The sequence below is a fragment of the Bactrocera dorsalis genome, chromosome 2 (assembly GCF_023373825.1).
Source record: "Bactrocera dorsalis isolate Fly_Bdor chromosome 2, ASM2337382v1, whole genome shotgun sequence".
NCBI lineage: Eukaryota > Metazoa > Arthropoda > Insecta > Diptera > Tephritidae > Bactrocera > Bactrocera dorsalis.
This window is the reverse complement of record NC_064304.1, coordinates 74,967,369-74,987,332: the sequence shown is the minus strand read 5'-3', so window position 1 is coordinate 74,987,332 and position 19,964 is coordinate 74,967,369. Positions and strand designations below refer to the sequence as shown.

Genomic DNA, 19,964 nt, shown 5'->3' with positions numbered 1-19,964 from the left:
AAGAAATTGATAAAAATTATTTTTAACGTTTTTTTGAATCCATGCATAAACAAATAGCCGAGGTTATTAGGAGGAAGGGGTGTTCTACAAAATACTAAGAATTTTTTTATACAAAATATGTTATTTTAATTCGTTATATATTCTAATGCTAAAAACATAAAATTTGTAAATAACTTGTTTAAAAATTATATTATTGTTCATAACAAAATTTACTTCTGTGGTTTGTTATGTGTGTGTTTTTACATTTTTATCTATAACAAGTGTTAAACTATAAGTTTTTTACATAAAAATGATTGGAACATAAACTAGATAAAAGTGGTTGACCCTCAAAGGAAAATGTTTATCTTAGAATAATATGAATCCAAGTTTTGCGCTATATAAAAGCATTCTGTAGAGTGCGTGGGTTTTTTGAAGTGAAACTTCTTTACGTGCGCTTGGCTTGAGGAGTAAGCTGACGAACGCGTAACGAAAAGTGTGATCAGGCGAGGCGAGGCGAACGTCCGAAATGCTTTGCTCACGTTTGCTCACTTCACGAAATGTTCTATTCAATTCCAATCACTGAGCGAAACACAGCGTTGAGTAAAAATCAGCTAATGTTGACGAACCGCTCATTCGCGTACAATGTGAGCCTTCGGTCCGAAATGCTTTGCTCACGTTTGCTCACTTCACGAAATGTAGAAACTTTTGCGTATGAGCTGATTCAAGGAAAAAGTGAGCTTTGCAGTTCTCTGATACATACCACGTGTTTTCTGAGACTTTGGCAATTAAAAGTAACCATGGACAACTTTTTTCTGTCATTCATAAAATCGAGAATCGGTCTACCTATTGTTGACAATGTGTTCAACGATAATCGGTGAAATTCATCTTGTAAAGATATGATCGATGTATCATTTTTTCGCCCATGATAAAATCTATAATCATTGTCTTTTGGTACTATGTAGAGTCCGTCAATACTGGTAACTCGTGATAGAGCAACATTTTCACTTTCGCTCAGTGATTGGACTTAAATAGAAACTTTTTCGTATGAGCTGATTCAAGGAAAAAGTGAGCTTTGCAGTTCTCTGATACATACCAGGAACTACAAAACTCACTTTTTCCTTGAATCAGCTCATACGAAAAAGTTTCTATTTAAGTCCAATCACTGAGCGAAAGTGAAAATGTTGCTCTATCACGAGTTACCAGTATTGACGGACTCTACATAGTACCAAAAGACAATGATTATAGATTTTATCATGGGCGAAAAAATGATACATCGATCATATCTTTACAAGATGAATTTCACCGATTATCGTTGAACACATTGTCAACAATAGGTAGACCGATTCTCGATTTTATGAATGACAGAAAAAAGTTGTCCATGGTTACTTTTAATTGCCAAAGTCTCAGAAAACACGTATAGGACTTGAGCGATCCCGCAATTGATTCCAGCAAAATCCTGTTTTTATCAGAAACCTGGTCAAATGACGATGAAAATATTGACATCCCGAATTTTGATTGTATTGCGAAATTAAAGCGTAAAAATGTTAGATCAGCAGGAGTGGCAATTTATCAGAAATCGAATGATACCTCGAATATAGTAACTTCGAACATGGACATTCTATTACGACATATTCGTGAAGTTGATATTGGTCAGTCATCAATTGGTGATATATGTGCTGCTCATTGTGTTTTGGACGATGGAACAAACATCATAATGGTAGTTGTTTACATTTCGCCCAATAACACAGTTAATAATATCATAAAGTTTATATACAGAAGACTTATGATTTATGGTCGCTTAGGTTCTGAAGAACTAGGAGAAAACTATCATACGTTGCCACTAATCTTAGCAGGAGATTTCAATATCACTTTCGCATCCGAAGATGGACAACTCTTGATAAACTTTCTACGAGATAAATTAGAATTACAAATGAATAATGACCGTAATGAGCCAACTACAAACCATGGAACAACAATCGATGCAGTTTTTTCTAGATTTCTGTGTAATTTTAATTCTAAAATATATGTATCGAATTTCTCGTATCATAAGCCTATTGTCTCGGTTTTACAATCAACCACAGTAATTACTGATGTACCCAATAATGAAAATAACGAATAAAACAATGAAAAAAAATAAAAGATCTATGCAAAAATATTAATTTACTAATTAAAACATAAAATAAATTTAAAAATTTGTAGGAAATTAATATATGTATGTATATGTGCATACATGTATATATTGCACACACACATTCATATATATATACATATAGATAGAGCGAAAGAAGTTTCGCTTCAGTCGTGCGGTCATAAGCACACTCACTTTTTTTTCGCTGAGTGTATAAGGAAAATATATTAGTAATTCAAAATAAAATGTTACAACGGTGTGACACATGAAAAATTGGGCGATTTTCGTGAATTTCTTTAAGAGAAATTACGCGATTGAATATTTTGAACTTCTTTGATCGTTATAAGGTATATTTTCAGCTATATTTTAAGATTTTTTTTTACAAAAATGTTGAAAAATAAAGTAGTTATGGGCTGTCTTCGGAGGTGCCAAAAAAAAGTGCCCCAACTGCTGGCATGATTCCGGCCGAATGAGTAGCTGAAACAAAAAAAATTGAAAAGTTTATTAAACTTAAAGATATTTCCTATACAATGAACTGCGATCTTTGAAAAATATCAAAATTAACAAAATGACGTAATTTTGAAAAAAAAATCGTTTTTTAGGAAAAAAAGGTCGTTTTTTTAATGCGAAATTGACAATTTTCAATCAATCAAAACGATCGTAGTCCATTATATAGTAAATGTATTCAAAAATACTCAGTTTTAATTTGAAGTCGATCGGTCAATTTGTCGTTGAGTTATGATATCAGCAATTTTGAAAAATTGCGTTTCGAGAAAAACGCGTTTAAAGTTTCACTTATGTATGTTTGTACCTACGAGCGGTCGCTCTTTAGAACGCTGCCATCCGAAAACTATTCAAGATACGACCTTCCCGATTTCACAGGATATTTACGGAAATATATTCTATCGAAAAAGCAAATAAAAAAATTTATTTTTTTGAAAGTGTCACACTGGTATAGCCCCTTAAACAAAATCTGTATAAAACTACAAAAATAAAGCCGAAGCACGTGTACGAAAACGCAAACCTGCTAAAGAAATCGATCGACGCATACTTCAGTCGTCTAAAAAAGATCCCAAAACATCGTCTAGAGGAAAAAAGAAGCGTCTAGATGTTGATGTTAATGACGTAACAGTTCGTAGACGTTTATCGGAACATAATTTATTGGCGCGGAGTCCGCGAAAAGTTTTATTGTTGACAAAAAAACATAATAAGAGCACGGCTCCTATTCGCCAAGAAACATGGTAACTGGCAACCGGAAAAATATTTTGTGGACAAAGGAATGTAAGATAGTTTTATTTGGTGGCACAGGGTCTAGGCAGTATATCCGTTGTCCACCAAATACGGAATATTATCCGCAATACACTCTTAAGACGGTAAATCATGGTGATTCATAGTGGGAAAGTTTCTGGTACAACGGCGTGGCACCAATCCATCTGATCGAAGAAACCATGGATTAGTACGTGTATGTGGATATATTGAAAAAAGTTATGCTGCCATACGCGGAATGGAATGTGTCATTAATGTTTCAGCAAGATAACGACCTGAAACATACAAGTAAATCTGCAAACGAATGGCTTCGGGTCAATAAAGTTGAGATTATGTCGTGGCCTGCTCAGTCACCTGATCTTAATTCTATAGAAAATTTATGGGCAGATATTAAAAAAGGTGTCGCTGATCGTAGACCTTCAAATACAAGGGAATTATGGAGCACAGTCCACGAGGCATGGCAGCAAATCCCGCTAAAAAGGTGTCGTAATCTGATCGATCCCATGTCCCGCAGATGTGCTGCAGTAATAAAAAATGGCTAAATATTAACTAAACTAACTTACATATTAGTCATAATTTCCAATTTTTTAATTTATTATTAGTTTCATTGAATTTTATGATGCACTCCTATTATTTTGAACACCGAATTATTGAGGTTTTTATTTAAATAATTTTTTTTATTTACTGTGTATTACTAGAAAATTTAAAAGGACATAAAAGACTGCATAAAATGAACAATTTGTGGATAAAAAATAAATTAATAGAATTATTGTGTCTAAATGACTCTCAGCCTACAACGTCATGAAACACAGCTACATCACATTTCAACACCCCACATTGGCAGATAAAATCATCATAAACGAACAACACACCACACTCACCACTCACCTTCCACATCACTACACCTCACACCAATACACTCAAATATGACACCACACTACCAACCAGAACACAACAACTTTCACAAAAGGGACGGACAACTCCAGCCGCCTTCACTTCGTTTTTTTCTTTCTTACGAGTCAAGACTCAAGGCACACGCGCGAGTTAACAAACTGTTGTTTGTCGCGAGTAAAAGAAATTATATATATTTGGGCAGTACACTTATTTTCGTGTTGCCTTTTTTATTCACAATTTCTTACTGACTACATTTTATAATCTTAATGCTATTTATACTTATGGAAGGCAGCTGCTGTTATCTGCATACAACTTCTTTGTTGTAATTCGATATCCGTTATCTTGCTAGAACAGAGATATGTAGTTTTGTTTTGCTTATCAGTTTTTCGTTATGGAATTCTGTCTGTTGTGTTTATAATGCAGGAATTTTATTGTTTGTTTAGGTTAAGTGTAAAATTTACTTAAGTTATCTTCAGCGTCGCTAACTCCCCTCCTTCTTAAAAACGGAGCGTCGACGCTATGCTGCTACAAATTGTTGTTGTTGAAGACGATTCATTTTGCTGGATTATCATTTAGTTTATTGATAGTGCAATTATCAGAGGATTCTGATTTACAAATAAAATTGCTGAACAAATTCTTGCATTTTGAAACTTTTTGATAATTATTACATTTTGCTATCTTAGGATCTAGAACAATTTTACCATGCTTATGAGCTAAGGGGTATACATTAAATAATTTACATTTAGGTTCGAGTATTGGGTATTTGTAAATTGTAATTATAGTCTGTTCTAAATAACAAATATGGATATCAGAATATTCCAATATATTTATTAGTGGAAGATCCAACTATTCATGGTTTATTAATTTTTGCACATCATTCAGATTAAGTGTGTCAGAGTAAAAATTTTTTTCCTATTAATAGTATTAGTTATTGTTTGTAATTCGTTATAAATTTCTCCTATTATTAAATTCTCATTTATTGATTTAGGATCGAGTGTTTCAAGAATTCTTTCAAACTCCGAATCAATGTTCTTTGGTTTCTTATTATTTTATATTAGCATATTAATTGAAGTTTTTATTTCGATAAGGTCGTCATGATCTGGTGTACCAGTTATAAATTTAAGTACAGAACCAAGAAACTTAAGAGATCTTTTGAGCCTATATATATTTGGCATAGGTTGATTTTTTAATGTTTCTATATTATTAATTTTATATTTTTGATTCGGGCTGTTTTTCTGAATTATAAGAAGATCTCATTATGTCTTCATGGGGCGCAAGTATTTTTGATAAATTTGAAATATGATATAGAAAGGAACTATTTTTATATATGTATACGGGGTCAGTTTCTACGAGAACATATTTTTTGTTAATTAAATCTATTATATTGTCGCATAATGCGATGGGGAAAAGTAAAAAAAAAACTTCCGTTCATGCCTTTACTTTTATGTTGTCCGTATGGATAATCCGTCCTTTATTAGTCGTTACAGTCTTTCCGCTATCTTTTTTTACAACGTGCTTCGCGTATTTTCTTACGTTCTTATTACGCCTGCACATCTTGGAAAATATTGTTGCGATTTTACTACTTGCTAGTTTACTTTACTAGGTTCGTACCTCTGGATTGACAAATAAAACCAAAAACCGTTTAATTCAACAAAATCTCTTTATTACGCAATTTGTCTACAGTATAGCCGTTTACTCTTAGCACTGGATGATTACGTTGGCGCTGCCACGGCTTATATAGCCACGCACTTCTTGCTGATGCCTTCTAGAATATTACGTCTGGCAATTATAAGAACATAATGCTATACGGCGCCAAATGCAGCTATTGTTTAAGTAGACAAACGCGGCGCCCAATGTTTATAATAAGGGATGCATATAGCAATACTAATACCAAACTTAATACTTTTGTAACAATATTATGTCACCTGGTTTATAGTTCAGCCGCTTTCGATTGCGATTATGATGACGCAAGACTCTTTCCTGGTTTTGTTGTATTCGTTTTTGAATGTCGGGATAACCCCTTTTATTATAAAACACGTCCTCGGGTTTCTCGTTGGGGACGGAATGTATGGTTTTGTTGTACTACCGAACAGCTTCAAAAATTTGGTCTTCCGGTGCTGAATTATTCTGGTCAGCTAAAACTTTCGCGATTTCAATAATTGTACTGTGCGTACGCTCAACTTGTCCATTTGTAGTAGAATGGAACGCTGGCGTTTTTGTGTGCGTTATTTGTAATCATTTGTAAATTTATTGTGCACATACATATGCTTGTAAACGATAGATCGTTATCAGTCATTAAAAATTTTGCGTTTGGGTATATTTCTGAATGAATCTCGTCGACGTATTTGTATGCGGGGTTCTCATTTACTACTCCGTAGCTGCAAAATTTCTGGAATTATTGCTATGCTATCGCTACCGCTCTTACTTTTCCGGGAGCCACAGCATAGCCTTAGCATAACAATGTAAAAGAAGTGCTCTACTCTGCTCCGAGTTTTGTTAGGTAAAAAACTATAGCTGGAGCGGGAGCAAAAAATTAAATTCTGCGCTATGCTCTGGCGTAGCGGTAGCAAAAAATTGGGAGCGGTAGCACAGCAGAGCTAATGAAAATTTTCATGTGCTACAACTCCCGCATGTGTTTGTTGTTGTTTTTTTTTTGTTGCTATTTTCTGTCATAACATTCGAATTAATTGAATAATTCAAACAAAAAAATGTTATGCAAATCATTTTGGCACTTGTTGCGTCAAGTGACTTTATAAATCTAAAATCAAATATTTTAAGAAATATATTAATAAAGTCAATTAGATAATAATTGAATAAATTATATATATTTACCATTTTTATATTACCATTTTATATTACCATTTTTATATTGCCAAAAACGTCATCTATTCCAAATGTATTACAATGCTCAATTCTATGAATTTTCGAAATTAATTTTTAATTTTTTTTGTTTTTTTTTGTAACTATTAATTTTTTTCAGTCCCGTCACGAAATTTCCTTGGAAATATCATACAAAAACTTCCTTGAAATGTTTGGCCCTAAATATTAACATTAAAAACTGGACCAAGGCATGTAAAAATTGTCCATAGAAAATACACGACAGTCCTGATTTTTTATCTTTAAATTCCTACAGATCAGAGGTATTTTAAGGCATCGCTTGACTTTAGACGCATGTTTCTCAGAATTGTTCGCTCTACAAAAGTGCCCACTGCAACAAAGTCGAAACTCACACCGGCGAGGTATTACGGGGCTCTAAACTTGATTTTTCCAAGAAATTCGCATTCGCACGAAATGTGAAGAAGGAATTTAAAGATAAAAAATCAGGATTGTCGTGTATTTTCTATGGACAATTTTTACATGCCTTGGTCCAGTTTTTAATGTTAATATTTAGGGCTAAACATTTCAAGGAAGTTTTTGTATGGTATTTCCAAGGAAATTTCGTGACGGGACTGAAAAAAATTAATAGTTCACAAAAAAAACACCCTAATGTATATACAAAAGAGGAAAGTAATGTAGTTAAAATTAATTTCGAAAATTCATAGAATTGAGTATTGTAATACATTTGGAATAGATGATGTTTTTGGTAACATAAAAATGGTAATATAAAATGGTAATATAAAAATGGTAAATATATATAATTTATTCAATTATTATCTAATTAACTTTATTAATATTATTACTTAAAATATTTGATTTTAGATTTATAAAGTCACTTGACGCAACAAGTGCCAAATTATTATTAATGTAAATTTTGTTTGAATTATTCAATTAATTCAAATGCTATGGCAGAAAATAGCAAAAAAAAAGAAAAAAAACAACAAACACATCCGGGAGTTCTAGCACATGAAAATTTTCATTAGCTCTGCTGTGCTACCGTTCCCAATTGTTTGCTACCGCTACACCAGAGCATAGCGCAGAATTTAATTTTTTGCTCCCGCTCCAGCTATAGTTTTTTACCTAACAAAACTTGGAGCAGAGTAGAGCTCTTCGTTTACATTGTTATGCTAAGGCTATGCTGTGGCTCCCGACAAAGTGAGAGCGGTACCAAGAGTAAAATGAAATGCTACGGGAGTAGCGTAGTTTTTCAAACGCTGTTTGTATGTATCTTTCCTTGAAGGTATTTGTCTAATGCAAGGCATACACACATCAATTAGTTGGTTGATTGAGTTGGGCTAGAAATTGCCCTTGTCGCTACACACGACACAACTTTTAATACAATTTTGAGGCCAACTTCATTTTGAATATTCACTTCGTTGCTTAAACATGAGCTCGGACGTTGTTGCTTTACTTATTACATATGACGCGCTCTCTTCGACAGTCGAAATAAAATGGCGAAATCGTTTGAAATCACACGACTAACCCAAACACTATCCAACTAACACAACCAACTTCACAAAATACCAAAAAATTTTGTTTTGCATCCAACCAGTTGATTCAACTCATACAACTGCCTCATAAACGTACCAATCAGTTGTTCAATTCGTTGAAGTTGATACAATAATTGGTGCATGTATGCCTTGCATAAGGTAGCAAAATTTTGAGTATTTGTCCCTTGAGCTAATGTATATGTTATCGCTCATGTAGAATAAGTCTAATGTCGGTATTCTGCGTGAGACGATTGTCTCATGTCTCTAATAGTGACTATAGTAATTTAGTGATTCTGTTAGTCAGGAGTCTCATTTTGGTATTCTGGCAAATAGAGTATACTACTTTACAGTATACTACTATACTGTAACTGCCAGAATACCAAAATGAGACTCCTGACTAACAGAATCACTAAATTACTATAGTCACTATTAGAGACAGACAGTCTCACGCAGAATACCGATATAAGTGTATGTAGGTATTCGCCTACTTTGTTTGGCGTTGGTGCGGAACCAATTGGTTGTTTGTTTGGTCGGCGTTCGTATTTGTTTGTGAGACATATTTCACTGTCTTGTACTTCTTTTTTACAAGCGTTACGTATGTTTGGCCAGTAATATTTTAGGAAATTTCCTGTGCATTATTTTTGTATGTTCTGTGTGCACGTCTATGTGTGTCATTTATGATTTATTTTTGTTGTTCGATGTCGGTTATGTCGTCAACCATGTTATGAGTTAGAACGATAGAGGCATTGGGAAATGCATTGATAATGTAATTTTCGACGTAAATTAATAATTGTTCGTCTATTTTTATAGCGTCTACTACTTTTGGTTTCATTACATTTTTTAATATGTCCAATAGCTCAGTCTTAGTGTTAAAGAAAAGTGTATGTCTACTGTAATAAAAAATATTTTGCGATGATATTTGGGCGTGGTTCCCATCTGATTGTAAAATTAGCCGAAATCATCATTGAAATTCATGGAGATGGAATTGAACATTTCCAAAACATCAACTTCTCGCATTTTGGCCGAACATTAGGGCTTACGAAAAGTAAGTGCACGGTTTGTTCCGCAAAAAATTGACTGACGACCAAAAATTACTCAGAATCCAACATTCGAAGGACATCATGTGACCGATTATTTGACCAAAAATCACATTTTAACCATTAACCACTCCCCGTATTCACTTCATATGGCACCCTGCGACTTCTTTTTTTTCGGAAATATGCATTTGCCCATGAAAGGAAAACGTTATGCAGACATAGAGGCCATTTAAAAGGCTTGCACCGGCATACTGGCGGCCATACCGGCCAACGAGCTAAAACAATCGTTCGACATACTTTTGGACCGTGCAAAAAGCTGTATTGAAGCAGAAAGAGACTATTTTGAATAAAATAAATTGATTTTACCATTTGTTCTGGTCCTGTTTACTTTGGAACACACCTTGTAGTATGTGTGACAAAAACTACTGAACCAATTTTACTAAATTTTGCACGTAACATTCTTTTATGTTACATTGAGGAAATGGGGCAAATCAAAATAAGTACTTCTCACACCTATACCACAATTTAAAATTCGATATTACACTTTGCAGTATATAAATCAAGCACAATGAATATATATAAAGCTTATTGAAAGCGGACCATAGCTATTTAAGTCCCCAGATACTTATTATTGTTCAATCTGTAGATATGTATATATGTATATTGGTATTACGAAAAGTCTTCGTATTTTTTATCAAACTTCAACTTATTTTTTTTTTATATTTAAGATGAACTTTAATGCTAATTGAATTGAAAAAAAGTGGTTTTTGACCAAAAAAATTTTACTTTATGTTGTTTAAAAATATGTTCAAACTTGACATTTCTTAGTTTTTTTTTAATTTAATGCCAAAGATATTAAACTTTGCCCCAATTCCATACAAAGTTAAGTTTAGTTTCTATCCTGCCCGCCAATTAAGAAAAGTCGTAAAAAACCGAGAAATCGCGCGTCAAAGTTTTCACTTTCTGACCAACCGCTCATATATCTGCTAGACGCTCGGTCACTATTTTCCTTCTAGCTTCAAAAATATTTAAAATTCTCATTTAAAACTTTGAGGACATATTCTTAGATTATTTTTAAAGGGATTTAAGCAAAAAAAATCGAGTTTTTGAAGCTTCTAAATCAGGCTCCCCCTTACGGGACTTCTGCATTGACCGAAACACATGGTAGTCCGATGGTGCCAGCTCAGGGCAATATAGTGGACGCATCAAAACTTCCCAGCCAAGCTCTCTCAGTTTTTGCCGAGTGATCAAAGATGTGTGTGATCTAGCGTTGTCCTGATGGAAATCGAAGCCCTTTCGGTTGATGGGTTCTGGCCATTTTTTTGTGATTGCTTGTTTTACCGTGCGATTCTGTACTGTGATACAGTCTCAAGTCTCTAAATTTGAGATTTTAAGTTAGAGACAATTTTTGAGACTTGAAACGATTTTGCTATTCTGTAAGTGACAGTCACAAAATCTATTATATTTCATTATACAGAGATGTTTTTACACTTGAATGAAAATAAATATGTCGATAACAAATCTTAAATTTTCTATAACAAATTAATAAACCTAATCAATAAAAATAAAAATATATGTTGACTTTGTTTAATAATATTGACGAAATTGATTTATTTTTAATCTTCTCATGTTTGAGTTGCTTACAAAATATAAAAAAACGACAATCGGTTAATATCTATCAAAATGGCAGACAAGAGTTTTTTTAGTTTTGTGACCTGCTAACTATCAGATCTCAAATTTGAGGCAATATTTGAGACTAGCGCTAGAGACAGTTTAGTGAATAGTAACCAGTCACAAATTTTGACTTTACCTCAAAATGTCTCAAATAGAGACTAGAGACTGATTACAGAATCTCGCTATTAATCTTATCAGTTGTTGACAGTAAAATGTAAAATTAACTGTTTAATCAGGCTTGAACAGCTCATAGTGGATGATTATTTTCTAATCCCACCAAACACTCAGTATGACATTTCGGAGCGTTAATTCGGGCTTTACGATTATTTGTTGAGCTTCCCCATGATTTTCTTCGCACATTATTGTCGTATTTGATCCATTTTTCGTGTTAGCGTTCGCTTCAGAAATGGTTCGATTCAATTTCGTTTCAGCAAAGAATCGCAGATATTAATTCGGTCCATTAAATTTTTCACTTTTCACATTTTCACTTATATTTGAACAGCTGCAACTTTTCTTCAACTTATCCGAATTTAATATTTTTGGTAAAATAAAAGATGAAATCTCACCTTACCGCCACTGACGTAATGTACTTGGTAGCACTAGAGATATATGTCCGCAACGATCTACGTACATATTTATATCCAAACAGAATCCTCGGGATCGGACATATGCAGGCTTTATTACATTTTCAAAATAGTTAGGGATCTTTACTAATGCCAATAATGTAACTCAAACTGCATAAGAATGACCTAAAAAATTCCTAACGTCACATACGCTACGAATACTGTTGACTATACAACACAATAATGTGCATTTTCGCATACATATATTATTTCCAAGGACCGTTTTTTAATTTATTTTTTTCCTAAAATACTCGTTATATTTTTACTTATTTTTTATTAATTTTTCACAGAATAATACCTAGTTATGCGGTAAGTTTTAAATAGCTCATAACACAGTACAACAGCTAATCTGGGGGGTGAGAAATTTCAAGTCAGGGTGATGGTACTAGGTCAGTATAGTAAAACCCTCAAAGGGTTCGGCGTTCGTATGTGTCAGTTTTTTTTTATGACCTTTTAAATTTTTTCCTTATCTTGATGTTTTCCCGCGAACCACTTGTCCAATTTTAATGAAACAAATTTAGAAAAATTAAGAATTACAATTTCTATTTGTTTTTATTTGGTTTTATTCAAAAAAGTGTCATTTATCGCCTTTTTTATAAATAATATGTTTTATCTTTCTTCAACCGTGGTTTCTGAAATTTGGAAATGTTTATCTTTTTTATTCCAGTCAAGAAGCATGAATTTCAGGTAATTTTTAAAGTGACGTAAAAAGGGCAATTGATAGTTTTACTATCCGTTTTTTTATTAGTTATTTGTTAATTTTAGAAGAGTAAAGAAAAAAATTAAAAACTAAAAAAAGTAAAAAATGTCAAATATTATGAGCTGACTAAGTGGGGGGTCTCTAAAAATTTCCACGTGACCATACCCATGATTTCAACCCTCCTAATTATTTGAAACCAAAAAGAAAAAAAGATTATTAATCTAGAACAGTGTTGTCCAACGTGACTGTGTGCACGTTATGCTTGTGTTGGTTATTCTAGCGTCAACTGATCGCAAAATTCTTCTTTGCTTGCCTACGAAGTTGAATACAGTAGCACAATCGTGCTTTCACAGACACTTGTCGCAACATGTTGGTGTGAGGTGTCTGGCACTGTCCGTGCGCTATTGTGCGCATAGGCCGTGGACAACGCTGATCTAGAATAATGTCGCATTGGCCGCAACTACGGAAAAGTGGGTAAAATTTTTTTTTTTTATTTGGCGACTGCCCAAAAAAAGTTTTTTGGATCACTTTTTCTGACTATTTCGAATTTTTTAAAAATAATAAAAATAAAAATTTGGGGATGGGGCTAGTAGTCAAGCCTATAAAGAAGACTCTATAAAAATTTTAAGTAAATCGGTCCAGTAGAACATGAGAAATCGTGGGTATCGTTCCGAAAAAGTCAGTTTTGAGAAAAACGCGTTTAAAGTTTCGCGTTTCGGCTAAACCAGTTTGGATGCCGGGTCAGAAAAATGCATATATCTCCGAAAATAATTTCAATTTTGAAAAATCCTCTTGAACACATATTCTTGAATAGTTAAACTTTGAAAATATAAAAAAAAAATCGATATTTTTTAATTTTCTAGACTAGAATACCCCCTTAAAGTTTTAAATCGTTCATTTTTTTCAATTCAAACTTTGAAAATATAAAAAAAATCGATATTTTTTAATTTTCTAGACTAGAATACCCCCTTAAAGTTTTAAATCGTTCATTTTTTTCAATTGTATGCACTTAAAAAAAGTGATTGGCATTGAAACTGATCTACTTGAAACTTTTTAGTTACTTTTGGTTACTTTTTGTTTAAACGTATGTTTTACTATATATAAATTACTTTATATGTACTTACGTAAAGAAATTGAATTTAATTTGAAAAAATGGAGAACTGTTTTTATTATTGACTGTATGCATTGTTTAATAGTTCAAAGGTTGTTCGTTGTCCTATCTCTTCTGGTACGAGCACCTAGTAATATTTCGTCAATTTCGCGCTCCGATTCTTCAAGCTGGTAATCGAAATGATCACCTTATTGCAGTATAAGGTTGTGTAGCAATGCGCGACGAAGAATCCATTTGTTTACTCTTCTCAATCCGTTTTAATTTTTGATTTGTGCTGCATAATATATGTAACGGGTGATCCAAGTAGAGGTACATTTTCCATTATATTTTCATATTATATTTGATGTCTGTGTCAGATCGATCAAAATTTCCCCCCTCTGAATCCGCCACTGAATATACGCTTATATAACCAGAATATATTACGTTATTTCCTGCAAGAAGTTGCTGCAGTTAAAATTTTTTAGGGAAGTGAGTATGGCCCGGCCCTTAATGGGTATGTACTATATATGTACGTTACAAAAATTCAGTGTCATACGTAATCAATGACTGTCTTATTATTTTTATACTCTTGCAACCAGTTGCTACAGAGTATTCTAATTTTGTTCACCTAACGGTTGTACGTATCCCCTAAAACTAATCGGGATAGATATAGGGTTACGTAAATATGAATGATTAGGATGACGAGAAAAGTTGGAATCCGGATGACTATATAGTTGTTCGTAGATCGGACCTCTGCCACGCCCTGAATTCGCCATTAGCCAAAAACCTATAAAGTATACTAACCATAACTAAGGACTAAATTAAGATATATAATTGTAATTTTCTGGTGAAATCGCATATCTCGTGACCCGATTAACCGATTTGGACATAATTTGGAACGTGGGATTCTTTTTATATTCCTATTGTGAAAATTAGTGAAATAAGACAATAACTACGCGCACTTCACATATGTATAGCACAATTTTAAATTCCACTTCATTCTTTTATTTTCCAGTACACAACTCAAGAAGCAATTAATATAATGAAACTAAACTTTGCACGAATATTGCCTTCAGTGTATGCCACCTTATGTCTAAAAATTGTTTAAATCCAACCAAAACTGTCCAAGACAAAAGATACCGAATATGTGGACCACAGTACCTTATGTTCGAAAATGTCGGTCATTGTGTGTGATATGCAATAGAAATTCAGACAGAATCCTTTTCTGTGTATCCAAAATGGGTGGAATCGGTTCAATGCTTCCCTGAGCCTCCATATACCGAATATAAAGATTTTCGACTTCCTGTTGACTTTATGCTGGATATATTGGCCAATATTTGAGTTATCTCAAAGAAAACTTTCGAACGCATTTGACTCAAAACAGTATATCATTGTGCCATTTATGCATAATTGGGCGAAAACTGACCTAGCCCCCATATAACCATTACCAGGATTTTGGAATATGTATAATGAGTTTGCTTTTCCTAACATATCTCATGCCGAAAATTTACGTATGTAAGTCAATGTATAAGTTATATATGGTGTGCCTATCCATAAATTAGCTTAGATTTCGATTTAGATTTATATGAAGTTGGACTAGTACGAGTATCTATTTTTCCCAATTCCACATATCATTAACATGCCCCATAGCAAAAAATCATAGGGAGCAAAATCAGCCGGATGTTCGGAAATCCTGCTAATATGTAGTTAAGTATATGGAGCTAGTTTAAAATTTTCTATTTTAGGCACAAAATACACTGTTATGAATAAAACACGCCCTTTCATTTTCATTGGAATAATTCACATATTGGCCGATATATGCGGTACAAAGTTACTCGTAAGTTCGAAAAATTTTATATTATATTAGGTAAATAGGTGCTAAGGGAAGCCTGATTCGCTTTTGATATACAGACATACCGTTGTCAGAGAAGGATTGTCCCTGATTTTCAATTATACATATACAAGTATCTCACACATTGGTGTATAAATACATTTTCCTAAAACCTTTTTGTACTCTCACATCGAAGAAAACAGGGGGTGTATGTAGACTTTTGTCCGCCACTGTATATATGTGCAAGCTGTAGCTTCAGTAAAAATTTAAGCAATCGAACCACTCCACGCCCACAAATCGTCACTTGGGAGTGGCCAGAAACGATTCTTTTACATATGGCTCAAGCAGCTCACGACTTCCGGTCTTTGACCAAGTATCCTCTGGGTAGCCTAAGAACATCCGTTTGAAGGCGAGCGAAAGTGAGAAGGCGAAACATCCCCTCCACAGGGTTGTGCGCTGGGTTTGGAATCCGTCAGCTAAAAAACACCACAAATGAAAGTGCACAAGCAGCCTTGGATGAGGGACCCCCTTCGTCAACCATAGCAAACGAACTAAGGATTACGATTTGAGGGCATGCATTTGGAATGTCCGGTTCTTTAATTTGGAAGGTGCCGCTGCTCAGCTGGTTGATGTCCTCGTTTTAGAGAAGGTTGACGTCACCGCCGTCCAAGAAATGCGATATACGGGACAAGGACTGAGGCGAGTAGGTCCTTGGGGCGTTTACCACGGCGGCGCCACAGCGCAAGGTCAAAATTGTTGCAGCTCTCAGCTAACCTGTATTGGTCACCCAGAACCCACCGCGTGGAGGTAGCTGCTCTTCGGGTTCCTCCCAAGCCCAATCTAACCAACCAACCATATGTCAGGCTTGTTTTAGTCTGAATCTGTGTCAAATTTATTGATAAAATCAGATTTTGTACTAAACTTTGGCACTTGTTGCCTAGATTTCAGTGTAGAGCGTATAAAAAGATCACGAGATTGGGGGCCAATAACTTTAGAAGATGCCTCTGTCACCAGTTTGACGATTCTCTCGACTGTCACGGTGTGAGAGGGGAATTCACTAAATTTCCATACCTCTGCAGTGTCTCCCGACAGCCCTTTTATGAGTTCTTCGTTAGAAACTGAACAAAGAACTGGTGGAACAGTCAAGGTAATAGTCTTCCAGTTAATCATAAGCAATAAGTATTAGCTTTGAAATTCAGCTTTGGCACTTTATTACATCTAACTCTTCCATTTATGGTGTCAGACTCTGCTTCTCTGGCTGCCAGAAGACGGTCAAGGGCCAACTTTCTGACTTCTATCCGTTCGTCAGTCATCATACTAAGGAGAATGTTTTATGGAAGAGCAAAGAAAGCATTCTGTTGAATGGATGAATCGACAACCTTGCGCAGTTTAGCGGGTAAGTATCTCGACCTTTGAATTGCAGCATAGAGATGGCGCGAGCCATCTTTGATTGAACTGTTGAATCTTATTGAAAACCACAAAGGTGAGTAAACTGTAAGTATGTACTTGACCAAAATCTTTATTTCCTTTGTTGGTTTGTCAGTAGAAATGTATTCAGAATTCTATTTGCACAGGTGAGCCAGCGAGATTTGCACATGTTACCTGGATGCATCGACGCTAAATCTGAGGAACATTGACCGGAAATAACAGCTTCTGATATTTTATAGAGATAAGCTTGGTCTGTGCTAAGTTGGGTCGGATTAATAACCTCAGAAGGTAATTGGCAGGATGGAAAACTTTCAAATTTGACAACAGGCAACTTCTCACAATAAGGGAGCAGTTTACCTATGTCGCCAGAGAATGTATTTGGACTCTTTGAGACACCATCTATGTGTTCGAAAAGAGCACGGAATGTAGAAGACAAACAACCCACTGTAATGGCCTACCTATTCTTTCTTCTAGTTTCCGAATGATTCCACCTTTCCAACCTGTGTTCGTGTTGGTGCCATCAGCACCGACAACTTCTAATTAGATGTTCCACATCGTCTCTTTTAGAGCTCAAACCTATTGGGTTCCTTAAAAATATTTGTTTAAGAGTCAGAAATTTCTTATGGTATGTGGTGAGCATTTGTACAACTCTGGTGTGTGAAACTATCGGAATAGATGACTTTTTGAAAGTATTTTCAACCTCTTTTGCAACTATTTCTGTAACCTCTTTACTCCTTGGTTCATAGTTGTCGCCTCGGAGTCGCCCTATGACAAATCTTTCAAACTGATAACACAAAAGAACATCCTGGTAAGTAGGTAACTGGGACTCAGAGAGATTGTACGGATATATGCCAAACACAGGACATTTCTGTCTAAATTTAAATTTAGATACAGACATTTTGAGTTCTGTGTTTTGTTGAGAGAATATGAGTGATAGCACCTGGCGAAATCAACGACAAGAGTGAAGGAACTCGATGAAAAAATATTTATGTGGAGACCAGTCCGAACGTGTCGTATGGCGCAGGGAAATGAATGTAAGTGATAGAACTCGGCGAAATCACCGACAAGAGTGAAGGAACTCGATGAAAAAATATTTTGTGGAGACCTATCCGAACGTGTCCTTTGGCGTAGGTGAATGACTGTGAGTGATAGCACTCGGCGAAATCAACGTCAAGAAGTGTGGCCGCAAGCCGATTTTCACCTTGCGCTGTGGCGCGCCGCCTTTTCGCTCGTATCTCGGGAACGGTTCGTCCTACGGCCATGATCACATATACCATTTCGGTAGCAAAAGACGTGACAAATAACTTTTGTTTTATATATTTTGCCATGAGATGCGTATTTCAGGTGCTAGGTAGACAACTTCACGATTTTAGGCGAATTTCCGAAATTTCAAGGCCGAGGTTCGGGTTGAAGATGCAATCCGATCTCAAAACAAAAAGTTGCATTGGAATCAGGAAGTACTAAGGCAACTTTTCCGCACTATTAGAAATACCGAATCGAAAAAATTCCGGAATCGACCCACCCTATTGGTGATGATCCTGCTGAGTAGTTATGAGAGTACGAAACGGTTGACATTTCAGACTCTATGCCTGGAGTTGCTCTCGTTGTCGATGCATATATAACGAGAAGGTGGACCTGTCCACCATAGCGCATGATGCAGAAGGCCTGCAGGTGTAATTCCGCGACTTGCGCAATCGGCCGGATTGTACTCGGAGCGAATGTATCGCCAACATTCTACCTTGGTGTGGTCCATAATGTATGCAACTCGATTACCATCGAACTGTTTCAAAACTGAAACTAAAACTAGCACTGCACTGCAGAGTGTGTAAAGGACGTTGTTTAAAAGGAGCACCTTTTGCACATGACGTAGAGTGACTACCAGCAGGTGGGCAGCACAAAATTCCGAGCGTGGTATGGTAATATCTTTCACAGGTGCCACCTTAGCTTTTGCAGTAACAAAAGCCATATTAAACAAATCTCCTTGTGCGGCACTATTTACGTAGATAACCGCAGCATACGCCTTCGACATGCCATGAAGGGCACAAAATGCATGAGGTAACATGCCTAACCAACGCGGTACCCGGACTTGCGCTAATTCATGAAGACCATTTCGAACTTAATATGTAAACTAATTATGATTTCGGGAATAGAGCATATGCTAGCGGTGTGCATACTAAAGGGCTGCATGAATACGCAAAAAACAAACTTTGAGTCACTGTCCAAAAATTTCAACTTGCACTCACTCACACAACGTAAAAATGAATTCTCATGTTTGGGTAAAATAAGGACCGAGTCTCATTAGTGAGAACAACAACGAGTTCGCTCAACTCATAGCACTCTCACAAGTAACGACCCACTCTTTGTAGAATTGGTCTACCAAAGCATTTCATTCTGTTGGTGTGAATTAATTCTGTGCAAGAAGGATGTTGGATGAGTGAATGATGTTCGTGTGAATTAACAACTGTTAATTCGAGTTATTCTAGTTGCACGACTAGAAAGAAGTATGTATGTAAATACGCATAGATAATTGCATATGAATGTGGATAAAAAAATGTTTCCAATATTCAATTTTATTGCAATTTTTCATGAAGTTTATTTAGGGATTAATAGATTCAACAAAATATTATAAAAAATAAAAATATTTTAGAACTAAAACCTGTCCTTTGGAACAATTGAAAAAAAACTCTTTTTAAGTCACAAAATACATACAACATTTAGTTCCAAAGTATCACATTTTTATTAGTTACATTCGCGTTCATTTCCAGTCACAGTATACACAAAACAAATGACGAATTTAAATATTTAATAAACTGTCTCGGTTAAGCGTCTACGGCCAGTACAATGCAGGCAAACATGTTCTGGGGAAAACCCTTCCGTTTATCTTCTCTATTTGCTTGCTTAGCTGAACACTATGGGTGCACAGTGTTCTGTTAAAAGAATGAGAGAA

General features: G+C 35.1%; 1 protein-coding gene and 1 long non-coding RNA gene across 16 annotated transcripts in view; one reads left to right on the top strand and one right to left on the bottom strand.

The window, feature by feature from the left end:
• The window catches only part of LOC105228004 (inositol polyphosphate-5-phosphatase A), a 151,815-nt gene that overhangs the window by 71,593 nt on the left and 60,258 nt on the right, over window positions 1–19,964 (top strand). The window lies entirely within an intron of this gene.
• Window positions 2,427–4,490, bottom strand: LOC125776772 (uncharacterized). Of its 2 annotated transcripts, XR_007421913.1 has the most exons (3): window positions 4,262–4,490; window positions 2,803–3,009; window positions 2,427–2,584 (listed from the first exon to the last, which is right to left on the bottom strand). It is a non-coding gene; the product is annotated as an uncharacterized LOC125776772 (long non-coding RNA). The 2 variants fall into 2 exon arrangements; XR_007421912.1 differs by lacking the exon at window positions 2,803–3,009.